This window comes from Mustela putorius, unplaced genomic scaffold (assembly GCF_011764305.1).
Source record: "Mustela putorius furo isolate JIRA1106 unplaced genomic scaffold, ASM1176430v1.1 tig00000430_pilon_pilon_pilon, whole genome shotgun sequence".
NCBI lineage: Eukaryota > Metazoa > Chordata > Mammalia > Carnivora > Mustelidae > Mustela > Mustela putorius.
Genome location: NW_025421377.1, coordinates 19,511,436 through 19,535,565, shown reverse-complemented (window position 1 = coordinate 19,535,565; position 24,130 = coordinate 19,511,436). Strand labels below are relative to the sequence as shown.

General features: G+C 35.8%; 1 pseudogene; it reads left to right on the top strand.

Annotated features, from left to right (window-relative positions):
* Positions 1-1,409: 1,409 nt before the first annotated feature.
* On the top strand, positions 1,410-20,498 carry LOC101674963 (annotated as a pseudogene).
* Positions 20,499-24,130: the final 3,632 nt, after the last annotated feature.

Below are 24,130 nucleotides of genomic sequence, written 5' to 3'. Positions count from 1 at the left end.
GCTAAAAAAAAAAAAAGGCGGGGGAAGCCTCGGTGGCTCAGTGGGTTAAAGTCTCTGCCCTCCGCTCAGGTCATGATCCCAGGGTTCTGGGATGAAGCACCGCATCAGGCTCTCTGCTCAGCAGGGAGCCTGCTTCCTCCTCTCTCTGCCTACCTCTCTGCCTGCTTGTGATCTCTGTCAAATAAATAAATAAAATTAAAAAAAAAAAAAACTAAACAAGAGAGGAAATGCAAAATGGGTAAGGAGAGTGGGAGATACAGGCTTCCAGTTATTAAATAAATGTCAGGAGGATAAAAGGTATAACATAAGGAATATAGTCAAAGTTATTGTAATAGTTGTGTACTGACAAATGGAATCTACACTTGTGAGAAGAGCATAGCAGGTAGACTTGCTGAATCACTATGTTGTAGCCTGAGACTAATGTAACATTGTGTGTTAACTATGCTTTAAAAAAAAGTAATAAAAGAAGATTTTTAAAAAGCCCTCACCATACACACACACACACACACACAAACACACACACACACAAACTCATGAGGTGTTGGATGTGTTAAATAATCCTGTGGTGCAAACTTTTCACAGTATATAAATGAAGCAAGTCAGCATGTTGTACACCTTAAATATGCACAATGTTATATCAATGATATCTCAATAAACTCAGAAAATAAGCTTTTAATATAAGAAATTATGCTAAATAAGGGAGCCAGTCACAAAAGACAATATGATGTATAATTTCATTTGTATGAAATACACAGAACAGACAATAAATATGACAAAAAGTAGATAAAATGTTGACTAGAGCTGGGAGATGCAGAAAATGCAGTTTCATTAGAGGGTAAAAGTTCCCATTTGGGATGCTAAAAGTGTTCTAAAATTGATCATCATGGTGGTTACACAATTCTGTGAATATAATGTAAACCACTGAATTGTACATTTAAAATCTGACACTTGTATAGCATATGAATTACATGTCAACCAAAATTTTTATGAACAAAACAAAACAAAAATCTCTTGAACCATCATATCCAAGAAATAATATTCACCTGTAAAATAACTTTAATTCTTCTGTTAATGGGACTGCAGACACTGACCTCTCATCACTGTCACTAGTTCTTTCAAAATATATTACAAAAGACAGATAACTTGCACATGTTAGGTCATTGGCTCTTAGTCAGATGATAGAACTTATAAGGATCAAACAGATATTAAACACTTGTGTATACAAATGAAATCATCTGCCTTTGACATTTTCCTTATGCCATCCAAATAATCTGACTATTCATATAATGTGTTTACTTTGAAATGTAAGAGTTATACTTTAACTTACTGATTGATTTCTCCTTGACTTTACATACAAGCAGTGGGACAAGGAAACAAGAATTTGCAAAGAAGCATTGCATTCCACCAGGATGTCTACACAGTGGATTTCCATTTTGCTGCTGCTACAGCTGAGTTGTTACCTCAAATCTGGGAGTTGTGGCCCACAGAATATAGCCACTAGATCAATATAAAGACAATCCTGGATGAATTTGTCCAGAGAGGTCACGAAGTGACTGTTCTGACATCTGCAGCTTCCATTCTTGTTAATCTAAACGAATCATCTGCTATCAAGTATGAGATTTTCCCTGCATCCATACTTAAAGATGATTTTAAGGATTTAGTCAGAAAAATGCTCGATATGTGGATATATAACTTGCCAAGAGATAGATTTTGGACATATTTTTCACAAATGCAAGAAATTTTGTGGAAATTTTCTGACTGTCTTCAAAAGCTCTGTGAAGATGTAGTTTTGAACAGGAAGCTAATGACCAAACTACAAGAATCGAGGTTTGATGTCATTCTTGCAGACACCATTGGACCCTGTGGTGAGCTGCTGGCTGAGCTACTTAGAATACCTTTAGTGTACAGTCTTCGCTTCTCTCCTGGCTATGCATTTGAAAAGCAAAGTGGAGGACTTTCTTTCCCTCCATCCTATGTGCCTGTGATTTTGTCAGAATTAAGTGATCAAATGACATTCATGGAGAGAGTAAAAAATATGATATATGTGCTTGATTTTGACTTTTGGTTCCAAACTTATAATGAGAAGAGTTGGGATCAGTTTTACAGTGAAGTACTAGGTAAGTCATGTTTCTAATTGGTAGCATGAAGTCTTAATTCCTAGTGCACAGGAAGGTGAGTTTGTATTAAGTCAGAGGAATTTGTCTTTGTAAATGAAATGATGAAAGGATAATATAAAATGATCTTCCAGTCTCACAAATATTATGGAAACACTTATATGACAGGACCAGTTCCAACTATGTCATCCATTATTGAGTACATTACACTCCAGGAATTCAATAACCACAAATTAAAGCACTAAGGATTTCTTGAAGCAATTACATATCTATTCATTGTGTGTTTGTAATACTTAAATTTTTTTTTTACTTTTTTTCTGGATGAAGTGTTTTAAACTTCCTTTGTTATTTATTAAATACAAGTTGAAAATAGTACTTTTGATATGCTTTACATTTTAGAATAATTTTAATACTTTTTTTTTAAAGATTTTATTTATTTATTTGAGAGAGAGACAGGGAGAGAGAGCATGAGTGAGGAGAAGGGCAGAGAGAGAAGCAGACTCCCCGTGGAGCTGGGAGCCCGATGCGGGACTCGATCCCGGGACTCCGAGATCATGACCTAAGCCGAAGGCAGTTGTCCAACCAACTGAGCCACCCAGGCGTCCCTAGAATAATTTTAAATGACAGCATATGGAGTCAAGATTTCCCAGATAACCCTTGCCCCCATACATGCATAAGGTTCCCCATTATCAGCATCCCCACCGGAGTGGTACATTTGTTACAACTGATGAACCTACATGGACGCATTATTATCCATCCAAAGTCTATAATTTATAGTGGAGTTCGCTTTTGGTGGTGTATATTCTATAGGTTTTAGCAAATTTATAATGATATGTATACACCACTATTATATCAGAGTAGTTTCACTGCCTTAAAAATCCTCTCTGCTGTGCCTATTTCCTACATATCCATTTCACTTTACTTTTCCATTTAAAAAAAAAAAAAAAGACATTAGAGGGGTTCCTGGGTGGCTCAGTTGTTTAAGCGTCTGCTTCCAGCTCAGGTCATGATCCCAGGGTCCTCGAATTGAACCCTGAATTGGGCTCTCTCTCAGCAGGGAGCCTGTTCCTCCCTCTTGCTCTGCCTGTCTCTTCCCCTGCTTCTGCTCTCTCTCTCTCTGTCAAATAGATAAAATAGTTTTTAAAAAAGACATTAGAAATTTCACTATCTTGTGAAGTGTGTAAACCTGGTGATTCACAGACCTGTACCCCTGGGGATAAAAATATATGTTTATAAAAAATAAAAAATTAATAAAAAAAAAGAAAAAGAAAAAAAATTAAAAAAAAAAAGAAATTTCACTATCTTGATGAAAGCAGAGATGTTAATTTAAAAGTCACATTTTTCTCGTACAACTGTCTATAGAGTATTGAGGATATTATTTCCACTTGTTTCCCTTTTTTAATTTAAAAATAAAAATGTTTTGTCATATTACCTCAAAGATTCCTTCATAACTGGAAGAAATATTGGCTCTATCCCAGACTCAGGAACCTGTAGTAAGAAGTTTCTAATGATCACAAATTCTTTCACCAGGGCTTATAAATCACGTTTTAAAGGTCTAAAATCTTATTGAAGGGTGAACATCCACATTAATAGTTCACATTTTTTGAAAACTATGCTACTCCATTAAAGAAAAAAATGAGTCAAAATTAATAGTGCACATATCTATTTCCACACTTGATGAAAATATTCCAGCTGTTATTTGCAAATATTATTCAATACAGAGATATTATTATGCTTCTAATGTGAACTAAGGGCAATGATAAGTACAAGGAACCAAGTCATACTTTCAAAACTTCATAGTTTTCTTGGAAAATCTAGGATCTAGGGAATGACTTGCTAAATTATAGAAATGAGACTGAGTACTCTAAAGAAGGTGTTTCCATTGCTTAATTGATTGGGGAGCTCAAATAATTGTTTACATTTGCATCTGTTACTTTTGCAGCATTTCAAAGGAAATAAATGTATGCTTAATTTGATAGTTTAAACATTTCAATAAATTATTCCAAATTCCTTTCAGAAAATATCCTAGTATATTCACAATGCATTACTCTCATTTCCTCAACCTGTTGCTTGTTGTAGGGTTTTTTTTACTTATTTATTTATTTACTTTTATTTTTCTACCAAGTTTTAATATTTTTTATTAACATATAATGTATTATTTGCCAGAGGGTTACAGGTCTGAATCGTCAGTCTTACACACTTCACAGAACTCAACATAGCATATACCCTCCCCAATGTCCATAACCCAGCCACCCTATCCCTACCTCTCCACCCACCAGCATCCCTCAGTTTGTTTCATGAGATTAAGAGTCTCTTATGGTTTTTCTCCCTCCTGATTCCATCTTGTTTCATTTTTTTCATCACTACCCCCACAAACCCCCACCTTTTCTCTCAAAATCCTCATATCAGAGAGGTCACATGATTATTATCTTTCTCTGATTGATTTATTTTGCTTAGTATACTACCTTCTAGTTCCATACTGTCATTGCAAATGGCAAGATTTTGATTTTTTTGATGGCTGGATAGTATTCCATTGCATATATATATATACATATATATATGTATACACACACACACACACACACACACACATGCATACACCACATCTTCTTTACCCATTCAACTCTCTGCAAAAGTTTTTTATCTTGATAAATTCCCAATAGTTCATTTACCCCCTTGTGTTCCTTGCCTCTGGTGATGTTTCTAGGAAGAAGTTGCTGTGGCTGAGGTCAAAGAGATTGCTGCTCATGTTCTCCTCAAGGACTTTGATGGATTCCTTTCTCACATTGAGGTCTTTCACCAATTTGGAGTCTATTTATGTGTGTGGTGTAAGGAAATGACCCATTTTCATTCTTCTGCATGTGGCTGTCCAATTTTCCCAACACCATTTGTTGACGAGGCTGTCTTTTTCCATTGGGCATTCTTTCCTGATTTGTCAAAGATGAGTTGACCATAGAGTTGAGGGTCTATTTCTGGGCTCTCTATTCTGTTTCATTGATCTATGTGGCTGTTTTTGTGCCAGTACCATGCTGTCTTGATGATGACAGCTTTGAAATAGAGCTTGAAGTCTGGAATTGTTATGCCACCAACTTTGATGTTCTTTTTCAACACTTCTCTGGCTATTTGGAGACTTTTCTGGTTTCATAAAGATTTTAGGATTATTTGTTTCATTTTTTTGGGAAAAAAATTGATGGTATTTTGATAGGGATTGCATTAAATGTGCAATTACTTTAGGTATCATAGACATTTTCACAATATTTGTTCTTACAATCCATGAGCATGGATATTTTTTTATTTCTTTGTGTCTTCCTCTATTTCTTTCATGAGTACTTTATAGTTTTCTGAGTACAGGTTTTTTGCCTCTTTGGTTAGGTTTATTCCTAGGTATCTGGTGTTTTTGGGTGCAATTGTAAATGAGATTGACTCCTTAATTTCTCTTTCTTCTGTCTTGTTTTTGGTGTATAAAAATGCAACTGATTTCTGTGCATTGATTTTATATCCTGACATCAAGTTTTAATTTTCATTTAAATTCCAGTATAGTTAACAGAGTGTTATATTAGTTTCAGTGTACAATATAGATATTTAACAATTCTGTACATCACTCTGTGCTCATCTGAAGTGTCCTCCTTAATCCCTCATCACCTATTGAACCCATGCACTTACCCACAGTGCCTCCTGTAATACAGCTTTTTCTTTATAATGAAGAGTCTATTTCTTTGGTGGCCTCTCTCTCTTTTTTCGTCTTTGGCTTTTTTGTTTGGATTCTTAAATTCTACATATAAGTAAAATCATATGATATTTGTCTTTCTCTAATTGACTTATTTTACTTAGCATAATAGTCTCTAGCTACATCCATGTCATTGCAAATTGTGAGATTTCATTTTTTTAAGAATATTTTATTTCTGTATTTGAGAGAGAGAGAGGGAAAAAGAGAGAAAGAGAATCTGAAGTATATTCCACACTGAGCACAGAACCACAGTTGGGGCTCCATCCCACGACCACTAGATCAGGACCTGAGCCAAAACCAAGAGTTGGATGCTTAACCAACTGAGCCAGCTGGGGGCCCCAAGCTCTCATTCCTTTTTTATGGCTGAATAATATTCATTATATAAATATGCCACTTCTTTAGTCATTCATCAGCTGATGAACACTTAAGCTGTTTCCATAATTTGGTTATTGTAGATAATGCTGCCATATACATTGACCCCAATGTTTATGTATCCCTTTGAATAAGTATTTTTGTATGCTTTGGGTAAATACCTAGTAGTGCAATTGATGAATCATAAGGTACTTCTATTTTTAACTTTTTGAGAAACCTCCACTCCTGTTTCTTGTAGCTTTGATTTTAGCCATTCTGAAAGATGTGAGGTGATATCTCATTGGAGTTTTGATTTGCATTTCCCTGATGATGAGTGGTGTTGAGCATCTTTTCATGTGTCTTTTGGCCCAGTGTATGCCTTCTTTGGAGAAATGTGTGTTCGTGTCTTCCATCCTTTTTTTAAATTGGATTATTTGGTTTTGGGGTATTGAGTTGTATAAGTTCTTTATATATTTTGGATACTAACTCTTTCTTTAGGGTTTTCTATAATATCATGCCATCTGCAAATAGTGAAAGTTTTGCTTATTCCTTACCAATTTGGATGGATTTTCTTTCTTTTTGTTGTCTGATTGCAATAGCCAGAACATATAGTACTAAATTTTAAAAAATTACCAAAAGGCAGGGACTATCCATTTAACTTATGAACTGCCTTGCAAAATAAACAATTATCCACTATATATATATATCCATAGGATATATCCTATATATATATATATAGTATATTATATATATAGTATATATATATATATAGTATATTATATATATATAGTATATTATTTTCTGATATATAGAAAACACCTGGAGTATTTGGGTGTTTGTGAACTACTTTTTGGTTACTGATATAGGTTCTCTTTATGCTAATTTTCACTTAATATCTAAAGTTACTTGAACATTTGCATAACAAATATGTATTAACCAATGTAAACCATCATCCAGTTTATGCAGATTGCTAGGGAATTCTAAAATCAATCTATTTTGGTACTGGGAATGGAAATTGCTTGGTTATAGAACTCATTATAATCCATGCTATCAATGTTTTATCACTGAAGTGTTAACAATCGGTTAAATAAAATGTAGCATCATCACAGTTTGGGACATTTTTCAACAGCGGCACTTTTATTTCTGAAGTTCCAATAGGCTCTTCTTTGTAACATTTAAAGAATTTCCAAACCAAGAAATAGTAATAATAATCTGGATTCATGTAAAAAATTACCTTTTTCTTGGAGGTAGTGCTAATAATTAGTAATGTAAAAGAAATTATAGGTACTAAGAGAAGTTATTTATATTAATAAGTTACTGGTAAGCAGAAATATTTATTTCTCACAAACAACAGATTGCATACTTAGCTTTTTTGTATATCAAAAGATGTAAAACTCTAATAAAATAACATATGGAACAAGTGGATATACATGAACTCCCTCCTGTAACACTTCAAATGAAATAAATAGGTAATATTACATTGGAAGATGATAGCAATTGTAATAGATAAAAGAAAACAAATGTGTAGATCTTAGTAATTTCCAAGTTGTTTGCTCTAGAATTATAATAACTACCTAAAAATTTCTTAAATACTTATATTTCTCACTGTTAAATTCATTTGTCTATTCTCTATGTGTGAAACATCATGATTACATTCATACCTGATTGAATATAAACATAAGTAAAGAATGTGGGTATTTTATTATACCAGCATTTTGGTAGTCTCATTTTTAATATATTTGTCCTGTTACTTATTAGTCAGTGAAAGGGGTCTAATTAGATTTTCTCTTAATTTCTTTAAAATTATAATATGCTATAACTGCAAAGTTTCAACTCATGAAATAGGGATTTTCTTAAACAGGTTCTATGGAGATTTACTGGCAAAGAACCAGACAACTTAGGGCCAAATACTCAACTGTATGAGTGGATCCCCTAGAATGACCTTCTTGGTAAGAATATGGAAAACCTTGAATTAAAAGTAATGCTAAAAAAAAAGTGATAAGAGTTCCCAAAAGCAAATTGATTGAACATTCATTATTGAAAAATTCAAAAACAAGACTTAACTTCTTTACAGTTATTTTGCCATGCTAGGGGGGGAAAATGATCGATACAGGATGTTATTATACACAGTCACATTCCTTATGACTAGAATCAAAGTATCTTTATTTCATGTGTAATTACTTCTCAAGGGTAATTTTCTGATTTTTAATTTAAATGCAAATAGCCAACATAGAGTGCATCATTTTTTTCCGTTGTACTGTTCAATAATTTATCAATTGCATGTAACACCCAGTGCTCATCACATCAAGTGACCTCCTTAATGTCCATCACCCAATTACCCTATCCCTCAGCACCTGTCCTCCATCAACCCTTGGTTTGCTCCCTATAGGGGCAAAGTAGAGCAAACCATAGTTTTGTCTCCCTGTATGATTTCTTTCCATTCTGTTTTCCCTCCTTCTCCTATATTCCTCTGTGCTGTTTCTTATATTCCACATATGGGTGAAAGCATAAGGTTATTGTCTTTCTCTAATTGATTTATTTCATTCAGCATAATACCCTCCATCCCTGTCAATATAAATGGTAAGTATTCAACCTTTCTGATGTCTAATATTCCATTACATAAATATACCACATTATCTTTATCCACTCATCTGTCCGTGGATATCTAAGTTCTTTCTACAGGTTGGCTATTGTGGGCATTGCTGCTATAAACACTGCTATAAACACTGGGGTTGATAGAAGTGCTCCTTCAGGTCAATACATTTGTATCTTTGAGGTAAATACCTAGAAATGCAATTGCTGGGTCATAAGGTAGCTTTGTTTATAACATCTTGAGGATCCTCCATCATATTTTCCAGAGTGACTGCACCAGCTTGCTTTCCCACCAACAGTGTAGGAGGGTTCCCCTTTCTACACATCCTCACCAACATTTGTTGTCTCCTGTCTTGTTAATTTTAGCCATTCTGACTGTTGTAATGTGGTATCTCACTGTGGTTTTGGCTTGTATTTCCCTGATGCCAAGGGATGTTGAGCATTTTTCATGTGCTTGTTGGCTATTTTTATGTCTACTTTGTAGAAATATCTATTCATGTCTTCTGCCCATTTCTTGAGTGGATTATTTGTTTTTTGAGTGTTGATGTTGGTAAGTTCTTTATAGATCTTGTATATCAGCCCATTATCTAATATGTCATTTACAAATATCTTCTCCCATTCTGTAGGTTGCCTTTTAATTTTCTTGACTCTTTCCTCTGCTGTGCAGAAACTATTTATCTTGAAGTTCATTTTTGCTTTGTTTCCCTTGCCTTTGGAGACATGTCTAGCAAGAAGGTGCTCTGGCTGAGGTGAAGAGGTTGCTACCTGTGTTCTCTAGAATTTTGGTGGATTCCTGTCTCACAGTTAGGTCGTTCATCCATTTTGAGTTTATCTTTATGCATAGTGTAGGAAATAGTCCAGTTTCATTCTTCTACATGTGACTGTCCAATTTTCCTAGCACAATCGATTGAAGAGACTGTCCTTTTTTCATTGCGTATTCTTTCCTGCTTTGTCAAAGATTAATGGTCCATAAAGTTGAGGGTTCATTTTTGGGTTCTTTTCCATTGATCTTCTTTTCCATTGATCCAAGTATCTGTTTTTGTGCCAATACCACACTGTCTTGATGATTACAGTTTTGTAAATAGAGCTTGAAGCCAAGAATTGTGATGCCACCAACTTTGGTTTTCTTTTTCAATATTCCTTTTTTCTACATTCCTTTCAACATTCCTCTCTAAATGTTTCTTTTTCAACATTTGGGGTCTTTTCTGGAACCATACAAATTTTAGGATTATCTGTACCAGTTCTTTGAAAAATTTTGATGGTATTTTGATTGAGATTGCACTGAATGTGTAGATTGTTCTGGGTACCATAGACTTTTTAATAATATTTATTCTTCCAATCCATAAGCATGGAATTTTTTTTTTCATTTTTTAGTGTCCTCTTCAAATTCCTTTACAAATCTTCTGTAATTTTTAGAGTACAGATCCTTTACTTCTTTGGTTAGGTTTATTCCAATGTATCTTATGGTTTGGGGTGCAATTTTAAATAGGATAGACTCCTCAATTTCTCTTTCTTCTGTCTCATTATTAGTGTAGAGAAATGCAACTGATCTCTGTGCATTGATTTTAATTCCTGCCATGTGACTGAATTCCTTTATCAGTTCTAGCAGTTTGGGGGTAGAGTGTTTGGGGTTTTCCATTTAAGGTATCATGTCTTCAGCAAAGAGTGAGAGTCTGACTTCTTCTTTGCCAATTTGAATGCATTTTATTTCCTTTTGTTATCTGACTGCTGGGGCTAAGACTTCCAGTACTATGTTGAAAACAAAAATGGTGGGAGTGGGCATCCCTGTCATATTGCTGACCTTAGAGGAAAAGCTCTGTTTTCCCCCCATTGAGAATGATATTCACAGTGGGATTTTCATAGATGCTTTTATGTTATTGAGATAGGTTTCCTCTCTGCTGACACTCTGGAGAGTTTTAATCAAGAAACATACTGCATTTAGTCAAATGTTTTTCTGCATCCATAGAGAAGGACATATATGGTTCTTGCCCTTTCTTTTATTAATGTGATATATTACATTGATTGGTTTGTGAGTGCAAAACCCAGGAGTTTTGCACTCTTGCAGCCCAGGAATAAATCTCATATCATTGTGGTGAATAATCCTTTTAATGCACTGTTGGATCTTATTGGCTACTATCTTGGTGAGATATTTTGCATCCATGTTCATCAGGTGTATTGCTCTGTAATTCTCCTTTTTGGTGGGGCCTTTGGTTTGGAGATCAAGGTAACACTGGCCTCATAAAATGAGTTCAGAAGTTTTCCTTCCATTTCTATTTTTTGAAACAGCTTCAGAAGAATAGGTATTATTCTTCTTTAAATGTTTGGTAGAATTCCAATGGGAAGCCATCGGCTCTTGTCTCTTGTTGGTTGGGAGATTTCTTACTCCTTCAGTTTCCTTCCCAGTTATCAGTGTGTTCACATTTTCTATTTCTTCTTGTTTCAGTTTTAGTAGGTTGTATGTTTCCAGAAATGCAGCCATTTCTTCCAGATTGCCTAATTTGTTGGCATATAGTTGCTCATTATATGTACTTAAAATTATTTGTATTTCCTTGGTGTTGATCATGATCTCTCCTCTTTCATTCAAGATTTTATTAATTTGGGTCCTTTCTCTTTCTTTTTGATAATGTGGCTAGGGATTTATTGATGTAATTAACTCTTTGAAAGAAAAAGCTTCTAGTTTCATTGATCTGCTCTACTCTTTTGGTTTCTATTTCATTGATTTGAGCCCCAATCATTATTATTTTTTCTTCTGCTTGGTGTAAGCTTTATTTGCTATTCTTCCTCCAGCTTCTTTAGTTTTAAAGTTAGCTTGTGTACTTGAGACTTTTCTAATTTTTTTTTGAAAAAGATTTCCATTGCTATGTACTTCCCTCTTAGGCCCACCTTTGCTGCATCCTAAAGGTTTTGAACAGTTGTTTTTTCTTCTCATTGGTTTCCATGCAACTTTATAATTCTTCTTTAATATCCTGGTCAACCATTCATTCTTTAGTAGACTGCTCTTTTACCTTCAAATGTTTGAGTTCCTTCCAAACATCTTGTAATTGAGTTCAAGTTCAAAGCATCATGCCCTGAAAATATGCCAGGGATAATCCCAATCTTCTGATATGGGTTGAAAAACAATTTGTGACACTGTGTGTGATTTATTCTGGAGAATGTTCCATATGCACTTGAGAAGAATGTGTATTCTGTTGGTTTAGAAGGAATGCTCTGTATATATCTTTGAAGTCCATCTCATCCACTGTGTCATCCAAAGCCCTTGTTTTCTTGTTGATCTTCACTTAGATGTCCATTACAGTGAGTGGAAAATTGAAATTCCCTATTATTGTATTACTATCAAGGTGTTACTTTAATTTGATTATTAATATACATAGATAAATCACTGCTCCCAAGTTAGAAGCATACATATTTATAATTGTTAGATCTTTTTGTTGGAAAACCCCTTTAATTATGATATAGTGTTTTTACTCATCACTTTCTACAGACTTTGGTTTAAAATCTGATTTTTCTGATATGAGGATTGCCACCCCAGCTTTCTATTGTTGCCCTTTAGCATGAAAAATGGTTTTCCACCCCTTCACTTTCAACCTGGAAGTGTCTTTGAGTCTAAAATGTGTCTCTTGCAGACAGCATATCAATGCACCTTGCTTTTTTTTAATGTAATCTGATACCCCGTGTCTTTCAGTTAGTCCATTTAGCCCATTTACATTCAGAGTAACTATTGAAAGATATGACTTTAGTGCTATTGTACTAACTTTAAAGTCACTGATTCTGTAGGTTGTCTCTGCTCCTTTCTGGTCTATGTTACTTTTGGACATTCTCTTCACTTAAAGGATCTCCTTCAATATTACTTTTAGAGCTGGTTTAGTGATCAGAAATTCTTTCAGTTTCTGTTTGTCCTGAAAGCCTTTGCTCTCTCCTATTTTGAATGACAGCCTTGCTGGATAAAGTATTCTTGGTTTCCTATTTTTCTTATTTAGCACTCTAAATATATCATGCCAGTCTTTTCTGGCTTGCCAGGTCTCTTGGATAGGTCTCTGCAAGTCTAATGTCTCTACTTTTGTAGGTTATGGACGTCTTGTCCCAAGCTGCTTTCAGGATTTTCTTTTTGTCTCTGAGATTTGCAAGTTTCATTGTTATGTGTCAAGGTGTTGATCTATTTTTATTGATTTTCAGGGTGATTCTCTGTGCCTTCTGGACTTGAATGCCTGTTTCCTACCTCAGATTAGGGAAATTATCAGCCATGATTTGCTCAAATATGCCTCATGTACCTTTCTTCCTCTTCCTCTCAGACCCCCAAAACTCTAATATAACTTTATTTATGGGATCACTGATTTATCAAATTTCCCCCTTACCTAACTCTGGTTCCATTAGTTGTTTTTCTTGCTTTTCTCTGGCTTCCTTCCTTCCTTTCCATTATCTTGTCTCTCTGTCACTGACTGTCTCTCTACTTCCTCATTTACCTTAGCTGTAAGAGCATCCATTTTAGATAGAATCTCAGTTAAAGTATTCTTAATTTAAGCCTGATTAGATTTTATTTTTGCATTAAGAGATTCTCTAGTGTGTTTTATGCTTTTTTCAAGCACACTTAGTAACTTTATAATCATTATCTTAATTTCCAGCTCTGGCATTTTACTTATATCCATTTTGCTTATATCTGTGATGGAGAGGATCACCTATGGTTCTTTCTTTTGTTGTTATTTCTTCCTTCTAGTCATTTTACCCAGAGAAGAATGGAAGAATGAGACAACAAAATAAAAAATATCAACCATGATTCAAATGAAACACACACTAGAAAAATCTAAACAGGTCAGAAATTTAAAAAGAAAAGGAAATAAAAAATGTGGGGAGAGAGATTATAATCTTCCACATAGACAAAACATGGTGATCCACTCGGTTCTGGGTGTATTTTCATCTGTTACAAGACACTAAATCCCAAAACTGTAAAGAAAGCAAAACTCATATAAACAAAAATAAAATTACAACAGTGAAAGGAAGCTAAAAATGAAGAATAAATCTATAAAATGTAAATTCAGAAATGAAAGTTAAAAAATACTTAAAAACAAAGAATTGATAAAATAAGAAATCAGTTGCAGAGCCTGGGTGGCTCAGTGTCTCAGCCACTTATGCTATTGCCTTTGGTTCAGCTCATGATCTCCAGGTTTTGAGATCGAGTTCTGCATCTGGTTCCCTCCTCAGCATGGAAACTGTTTCTCTCTCTCTTTCCCTCTGTGATTCTCCCTTGCTCATTCTCTCTCTCACACACATATAAACAATATGTTTAAAAAAAAATAAAATAAGAAACCAGTTGAAAAAGAAAAAAAAGAATAAAAGAACAAGAGATTTTAAACTGAAAGTAAAATGACTCTTGAGAAAAACTATTGTCTCCCAATGCTGGAGTTTTATAGTCCTCTGTGCTCCAAAAACTGGGTGTTCCCTGTGGTTTCTGCTGGTCTTCCATGGGAAGGGTCAGTGGCACTGATTCTCAGGTGTCTTTGCCTGGGCAGATTTGCACAACACCTTGCCAGGAGCTGGGCTCAGTGTAAGCTTTCTGATTGCTCTATGTGACTTTTATTCACTGAAGACCCTCTGTGCCTCTTTGGAGGATGAAAATAAAAATGGCTGCATGCCAGTCTCCAGCCCTAGAGCTGAAAGATCACAGCCCCTTCTCTTCAGCAAGTCTTCAGGGATAAGCAGTTTTCAGGTCTGTGTGTGCCAAACTGCAGACTTGTGTGGTGTGCATCCACACTGATCCTCTGAGTGGAAGGTGGAGGGTCACCATGTTTCTGCCCTTGGTGGTCCCCAACTCTAGAAAATGGTCACTCGATCATGGTACAGTTTGCTGTTTATGGCAAACCGAGCTGGCAGCCCCATACCTATCTCACTGAACATAAACTGGTTTCTCTGCTCTAATGGATTGGGAATTCTGCAGCTCAGGCACCCCTGTTCTTTCTGTGACCCCAGGGATCCTGCGACCACACTGTCCCACCTAGGATTCTGCCCCACTTTGCCACCTGAGCACCTTTTAGGCAAGGACATCTCTCCCTGGAACAGACTTCTAAAGAGTCTGAATTTGCTCTTCAGGGCAAATCACTTTCTGGTAGCCAACTTATGGACACTCCGTCTCCCTACCATTTATCTTCCGAATATACCCTCAGAATCATTTTTCTGCACCTCCCACCTTGCAAAAAGTGCCCACTTTTTATTTGTAGAACTTCAGCAAATCTGTTCTTATATCTCAAGTTGAATTCATAGATGGTTTGAAACCAAACCAGAGAATGGTTTGATAGTTATCTGGCTAAATTCAGGGACAAGATGAAATGAGGTCCCTTACCCTTCCACCATCTTGCCTCTCCCAATAAATTTTTAGTAACGAAATGGATCATCACTTTGTCTCCTAATTCTACCACTTTATTCCTATCTTTTCTCATTCTGAATGGGTATTCAGTGGTAATGAAAAATTATCAGTGACTCTACACTTTCTCCAGGAAAACACCATAATCTTTTTCATGAAGTCATAATACATTTCATGATAAAGTGCAGTCTTTCTTTCCCTTGACTTGAACAACCACTATCATACTTCCTGTTGCCTTGACTCTCTACATGTTAGACTCAGTGACTTTACTGTTTGAGACTATGTTCTATGTTTTAATATGCCACCTCCTTTTCTTTTCTTTTTTCTTTTCTTTTCTTCTTTTTTTTTTTTTGAACATGCTATTCTTTATCCAGAATTTTCCCTTTCAATCTATCTGTTCAGCCATCTTATAACCATTTTTCAAGTTACAACTACTACACCATTTACTTCTCCAGCAGATTTTTGCTCTTCTTGCTCTGGGATCTAAAAGACATTTTAATGATATTTCATAAGTATTGTACTATGTGCCTATGTGTTGCTAAACTCTATTTTTTCCTAAGAATTATAATTACTAATGTGCTGAGATTCACCCAATCCTAGGTCACCCAAAAACCAAAGCCTTTGTAATTCATGGTGGAACCAATGGCATCTATGAGACGATCAACGATGGGATTCCAATGGTGGGCATTCCCTTGTTTGCGGATCAACCTGATAACCTTGCTCACATGAAGGCCAAGGGAGCAGCTGTCAGTCTGGATTTCCACACACTGTCTAGTACAGATTTGCTCAATGCATTGAGGATGGTCATTAATAACCCTTTATGAGTATTATAATTTATTTCATTAATAGTATTTAGAGATAGGTTCTTCTATCAATGATGACTATGCATTTCATCCTATATTTAAGAAGCTAATTTTGAAATTTTAATATGTATAACTGATCTTAAACCTACCTTTATTTTCAACCAGACATTTATTGCAAAGTTGCTTTTTAACCCCATTGAATTAATGGGCTGCAACAATTTTCTATATGAGCAAATGCAAAAGTTATATATGGAATTGTAAGGACACATTTTTAAAAATATGATAGAATTCCTAGAATGAAAGAATGAAGGATTTGCAGTTATGTAAAACAACTTTCAATTCAGCACCAAAAATTCCAGACTATAATCCTTTTGCCCAAGAATTAATTTTCATTTTTATTTTAATATATTTTATAATATCTGATTTATGTACCATAATATTTAAAGTATAAAAATCAAACATAATTAGTATGTTATGGTCTTTTGCACCTAGCTTCTTTAACTTGCTATGTTTTCGAGTTTCACTGATGTGGTAGTTTTGCATTGCTGAATAATATTCTATGGAATGGATATATTACAATCTATATGGATATATTACAATCTATTTTTCATTCAGTTCATGAACATTTTGTTTATTTATACATTTAGGAACTATAAATATTACTACATCTTTTATTGTGTGAACCAAATTTGTCAATTCTTTTGGAAATGAAAGGAAATTTTTGGAAATTCTAGGAGTAGAATTGCTGGTCATATATTAACTCTGTAAAGAACTGCAAATTGATATCCAAATGAGACGCACTATTTTACATTTCCACCAACTGAGTGGGAGATCCAAGTTCTCCACATCATTACCAATACTTGTTATCATGTTTTTTTTTTTTTTTTTTTTTTTTAAAGATTTTATTTATTTATTTGAGAGAGAAACAGTGAGAGAGAGGATGAGCTAGGAGAAGGTCAGAGAGTGAAGCAGACTTCCCAGGGAGCTGGGAGCCTGATGCGGGACTCGATCCCGGGACTCCGGGATCATGACCTGAGCCGAAGGCAGTCGTCCAACCAACTGAGCCACCCAGGCGTCCCTGTTATCATGTTTTTATTTTTTTTAAGATTTATTTATTTCTTTGACAGAGATCACAAGTAGGCAGTGAAGCAGGCAGAGAGAGAACAGGGAGCAGGTTCCCCGCTGAATAGGAAACCTGATGCAGGGCTTGATCCCAGGACCCCGAGATCATGAACAGAACTGAAAGCAGAGGCTTAACCCACTGAGCCACCCATGTGCCCCTGTAATCTGCTTTATTACAGAAATCCCTGTGGGTGTGAAGTGGTCTCTCTTCTGCTCTTGATTAGCATTTCCCTTATAGCCAAAGTTTAAGCATCTCTTCATATGCCAGTTGCCATCCATGTGTCCTCTTTAGAGAAATGTCTATTCCAATTCTTTGATAATTTTAAAATTTGATTTTTTGTCTCACCTTATTAAAAAATTTGTTCTGTGTTATGAATATAACACATTAACAGATATATGATTTGGTAATGTTTTCTTCCATTCTGGTTTACTTGATTTTTCATTTCTTTGATTGTGTCCTTTGAAGACAAAACTTTTTAAAGATGATAACACAAATAAAGAAATTTTATATATTGCCCAGGAGAAGAATGTGTGGAAATTTGTAGTGCCTAGCACAATAACCCCAAATTCCGTATTTGTTACTACTATCAGTAATAATTTTATATTAGGAGGGTATCATCTAAAGAAATACCGCAAAATGTATTATCAAGAAGAAAATGGTAGAACAATGAATTAATAAAATACTTTAAATAGATAAGAAAGAAAAAAATATATATGGCAGGTTGGAGAAATGGAACAGAAAATAGAATAAGAAAATAGGTAAAAGTATAAATATGCCAGCACTTATATTAAATTTAAACGGATTATATAATTCAAAGACAAAGATTGTCATAATACATTTTAAAAACTATATACTCTTTAAAAGACATGTTCAAACAGAAATGTAGAAGAGTATTTTAAGTGGAAAGGTAGAAAATGAACTAATTTAGAAGTAAACATTTAGAAAGATGTTGTGCCCTATGCGACTATAAGACACAGTACTCCAGAATCGCTAACAAAAATAAAGATACATATTTCATAATGATATATAGACTGTTCTGTCAAAAACCACAAATTAGTAACTGGTGACACCTACTATGAAAATATCAAAATGCAGAAGACATAGACAAAAGAACAAACAAATACACAACTCTACAGTCTTAATACTAAGTTTTCAAACATCTTTCTCAATAACACAGAAAATGAAGACAAAAAGAGAAAGAAAGAAAGAAAAAACGAAGACAGGCAAGGATGGATGGATGGAGAAGATAATGGAATGACTAAATTCCTATATGATTTAAAGGATTCAATTTGATATATGACCTATCTGACATACATATATATCCTAATATATAAAACAGCAGAGAATACATATATTTCAAGAATGGAATAGATATTGGAATTAACCATATGCTGGGCTATACACTCAGAGTAAATTTGGAAAATATAATTCAACAGTATACTGTCCAGCCTTACTAGAATTCACATAGAAATTGTCAAAAAGAAAGATAATGGAAACATCTCTGAATTTTGGAAATTAAGCAATATACTTCTACATAATTCAGTCAGTAAAATAATTACAACCCTAAATAACCTTCTTCTCAGCAATTCCACTTTCACATTATATACAAACACAACTGTATAAACATGAAAATCTAAAGAAATACACAAGATTTTTATGGCAGCATTAGTAATAATGACTAAAAAATTGTTAACACAAATGTCCATTGATTGTTAAATGAAGAAATACTCTATGGTGTTGCCAAACAATGGAATACTATACAGTAATAGAATTAACAAACTACTGTTAGACAAGAGACAAAAGGAAATGAGTACTATATTGTTATTCTGATACATAAATAATAAAACCTAATTTATGATGACCAAAAAGGTCAGGGAAGATGGGATCCTTCTGGGTAGCATGTGATACTCTATATCAATATCTTAGTAGTGGGTGTATTATTACATCCACTTCACAATTATATTCTAGCTAATTTTGAATTTTTGAGCTATTCAGTTAAGACTATGTGCATTTTTCTTATGTTATATATTTAAATGTTATTATGGAAAATATATTTTAAAATTCTAGGTTTCAAAGAGTAGCACACACATGCATGCACACACACACATCCCAAATGTCTAAGAGTGCTTTGATAGTGTGGCCCAGAAAAGCCTGAGATGGAACACAGAGCTGGTCATCTATCAAGATGTAGAAGCAGCTTTGGAGTGTTGCAGGGAAAAGTGTCCAGCAGAGAGACAGAGGGGACAGAAAGTGCAAAGATGCTTATGTAAGGACATGTTTGGCAACTTTAGTGAACTCCTAGCAGGCTTTTATGCCTACAATAGAGTGTATATGGGACAAAGTGACAGGAGAAGAAGTTGCCGGGGTCTGTATCTGTATGACCCTATAGTACAAAATCCATAGCTGGACTTTATTCTAAAGGTAATGAGAAGCTAAATGGAAATTTTGAGCAGGGAAGGGCTGTGATCTGATATCGGTTTCAAAAATCAGACTGGCTACATGATGGAAAATAAAGAGTAGAGGGTAGAAGAGTGGAGACAGAGACCAGTGAGGTGGCATTTTACTTACCATGACACAATTCCCTTTGCTGCTTCATGAAGTCATTCTACAAGTGCATTCCCACCATCTCACCTACAGCTGTTACAAGGGCCTATAGCATTTCCTCTGTTAGAAAAGATCAAACTATCACACTGCACTTCCATTTTCACTTCTTAGAATAGTTGGTGATGGGAAAATTTCAATTTAAATGCCAAATCTCCAGTGTGGATCCAAATAAAAAAACATACTGCTTCTGTAACTCTATGACATATATTTTGAAGCATTTGTATGGCCCTTTTCAAAAACCTTTCATGGGAATTATACGATTAGGCAAATGAGCTTCCTTTCAATGTCGGTATCTTTATGTTTCTGTTTAGATACAAAGAGAACGCTATGAGATTATCAAGGATTCACCACGACCAGCCTATAAAGCCCTTGGATCAAGCCGTCTTCTGGATAGAGTTTGTCATGCGCCACAAAGGAGCCAAACACCTGAGGCCGGCCTCCCATAACCTCACCTGGTTCTAGTACCAATCTCTGGATGTGATTGAGTTCCTGCTGGCCTGTGTGGCAGCTGCTATATTTGTCACCACACAGTGTTGTCTGTTCTGTTACCGGAAGTTTGCAAAAAGAGGGAAGAAGGAAAAAAGGAGTAGTTACATTGGGGGCCTCAAGTTGGTATGCCTCACAAATGGGACTCATCCAGTTTATTCGAGCTGTGATAGAAGGTTTCTTCCTCCTGTGACAAAATGTCCTTTCACCACTTAGCTTCTCAGAATGAAATCCGTTTTCAAGGGATTTACAGCCTATTTAAATGTTAGAAATGTTGGGGCACCTGGTTGGCTCAGTGGGTTAAAGCCTCTGCCTTCAGCTCAGGTCATGATCCCAGGTTCCTGTGATCTAGTCCAGCACCAGGCTCTCTGCTCAGCAGGGAGCCTGCTTCTTCCTCTCTCTCTCTCTGCCTGCCTCTCTGTCTACTTGTGATCTCTGTCTGCAAATAAATAAACAAAAACTTAAAAAAAAAAAAAAGAGTAAGAAATATCATGCCAAAAGGAAAACTGGGAAATACAAATAAAATAAAAATAAAAATGTATGGGTACTTATTGAAACCTATTATTCTAAATCAAAAGTCATCTCCCTCCAAAAATTATCGATCTTAACTGTGTTTCAAACATTGGGTATTAACACAAGAACATTATGATAAAAGCTATGCACAGTATCTCTATTATTGTGTAAATATTCAGAATATGTTAACTTAATTTGGGGCCAGAATTTTCTAGTTTTGTCCTTTGCTAGAGAAACGACAGGTAGTTAAATTTGTGTATAATGATTTACTCGTCCATTTTGTTTTGGGAGACCACTAATTCTCCAGAGTAAGATCCAGCCTCAGCTAAGGAGCCTTAGCCTTCTTACCTAAGAACAGGGCAAGTTCTTGGGTTTCAACAAGCTTTTCACTTTCCAACAGAATGTATGTGAATTTAGAATTCTACCAGCTACCCCTTTCCTATTATGAAACTGAGCTGCTCAACTGGTTAAGCTTCTGACTCTTGGGTTCAGCAAAGGTCATAATCTCAGGGTGGTGAGATCAAGAGATCAAGCCCCAGAGTTGGGCTCTGGGCTCAGCAACTAGTCTGCTGAAGGTTATCTCACTCAGCTTCTCACTCCCCCTGCTCCAGGGCACTCTCTCTCCAAAATAAGTAAAATCTTAAAAAACAAAACTAAAACTGAGCTATTTATGGACAGACTTTGTTTCATTAGCTTATTCTCTTTATCTCACTGTACTTTAAAAAGATTTACCGGGTGGCTTCCACGCTCATTCTAGCCTTTGATAATAGGATGCAAAATCTTACTTGTAGGTTGGATAATAGAGGACATACTCCCTAAAGGAACTTACTGAACTTTCACTCTCTCCTATTGAGAGGGAAGGGGCTGCCATGCCTACCAGGAAGGGAGTCATCACTTTGTAGGCTGAAGAGGCCCATTAGGAGGAGCACCTGATCCCCTGAAGAAGAGGCTGGTGGCCAGTCTGATGACTGGTTCTTGTGGCCCAGGAGGATGCCCAGGGTGGATGAGAGATGCTGCTCCAAAGCCCAAAGCGAGCGCTGCCTCAGCTGGGTGTGTGCAGCAGTGGCACCTGGAAGTAGCCTTGGTGCTAGTAGTGGGCTGTCATGGATTGGCTGCCCCCAGACCTGTTCCGGCCCTCGGCAACCCAGCCCAGGCCCCCTGGACCCTGTGGACTACGACACAGCGGGAATAAACAGCTTGGCCTGCTAAGTGCTGCGTGGCTGGCAGCCCTTGGCCAACCCAGTCTTTACAACCACAGCTTTGCTGTGTGCCTTAGTTCACCCTAAGGCGTACATGCCCTACATGGTACTTAGCTGGATGCTGCTATTTCTAGTCTGCGACTGGGGCATGTGACTGATTGCACAGATGATGGCACATTTGCTACCTGGTATACATCTCCTCTGTACTAGCCACATGGCCTCTGCTGTGGGCCACTGCCCTGAGCTTAGAGGGTCCAATCACAGCCCACCACTCCTTCAGTAGGCCTTGCCACAGCTTCGTATTACACTGAGCACCCCAGCAAAGACTGCTGACCAGCCATGCAGATAAATGTCTGGGTACCTGGTGCCATTACTGAGATCCTTGCTGTCTGCAAGCTCTGAAAGGGGGCATAGATCATCGCAGGCCTGGGCCTCTCTTGACATGGCAGCCTGTTCTTCTCTGCTGCCTTCAGAGGACACTGCTGCTGTATTGAGCTGCAAAGCCACAATCCCACATGCGGCTTGCAGGGAGTGGCGCATTGTGAAGCTCTCTATGGCTCCTGAGCCATGGCTAACATATACTTAAGGTCAGCATGTAGTCTAGTAAGACATTCTTTGGCTTTTATTTCTACTTCAAGTGATAGAATATATCCTACATAAGTAAGTGTTTAAAATGTAAATTGTTTTACTTATCTGTGAAGTGGTCATTATTGTAAATATTCTTAATTAATGCCAGAGTGAGAACATTTTTATTTAGCAAACAAGGAAACCACCTTTATATTCTGGCAATTTCTCTTATAAATGGTTGATTTTTTTTTAATTAGCTTCAGGATCCATCTTATGTTGAACACATATAACAATTTATTTTATGTCCATAACCCCAAATACAATACTGAATTGAGGTAGAATAGTGATCATTCTAGTCTCCTTCACAATCTCAGTGAAAACCTTTGACTGTTTCACCAATATTCCCTGGTATTGCCTTACTGGAGATAAATATTCTATCAAATTAAGGAAATGCCCGTCTGCTAAAAAAGAAAAGAAAAGGAGTCTGAGAAAACATTTTATGAAGTACAATGCAGAATGAGGCTTTCAAATACAAATTATTTTAAAAGATTTTATTTATTTATTTGATAGAGAGATCAGAAGTAGGCAGAGTAGCAGGCAGAGAGAGAAGAGGCAGCAGTATCCCCACTGAGCAGAGAGCCCAGTGTGGGGCTCGATCCTAGGAACCCAAGATCACGACCACAGCCGAAGGCAGAGCTCAATGCACTGAGCCACCCAGGCACCCTCAAATAAAATGTAAACATACTGCTTAACCATGCATTTCTACCTCTAGGAATTAGTCATGTAGAAATACACATGCACATGTTAATGCACATCATATTCCCAGAAGTACCTAAATATCTATCAAACATACCTCCAATGAAAGACATAATGTATACAATAATTACACAGAAGATTTTGTTACAGGCAATATTGTTGCATGTTCCCCACATGACTTTGCTAAATGAACAAGTTCCAGAAAAAACACAAGCATGAAACTCTCTTATGGAAATAAAATAAAATACACATAAATTTGTACAAACACAAAAGAAAAATTCTGAAAGAACACCCAGAACATCAAATGATGGTAATTTAGACATTTATACATGTCTTCATCTTTTGATATTTCACAACATGGTTTTCATGTATTAATTATACTGAATAAAAAATATGCTAATGAAATAAACATATTATTTCAATATAACAAGTTCCAAGATTTTGCTATTGTGCTATTAGGTCAATAATGTCATTCAGAATACTGGAATTGACCAAAATCTGATATACCATCTATTGTTAAAAATTTGGGCCCCTTTTTCATGTTTAAGAAATCTTTCATCTAAAATATCTAGTAATAAATATGTTAGAATGTTTATTAAAATTTTCAATACCTGTGAAGACCTAAATGCACAATTCTTAATGATTTTAATGTGTATTTAATGTGACTATTTCATGAATTTTACAATAGCTTAGTGACCTCTGGGGCTGGCTTCCAAAAGATTATAAAGTGATGGACATTGGGGAGGGTATGTGCTATGATGAGTGCTGTAAATTATGTTAGACTAATGAATCACAGACATGTACCCTTGAAAAAATAACATTATATGTTAATTAAAGAGATTATTTTATAGTATTTTAAAATGTGACTACAAATAGCAGCAACTTGAGTATTCCCTAATTATCACTAGATGTGTGAATGAAGATCCTTTGGATGATTATATCT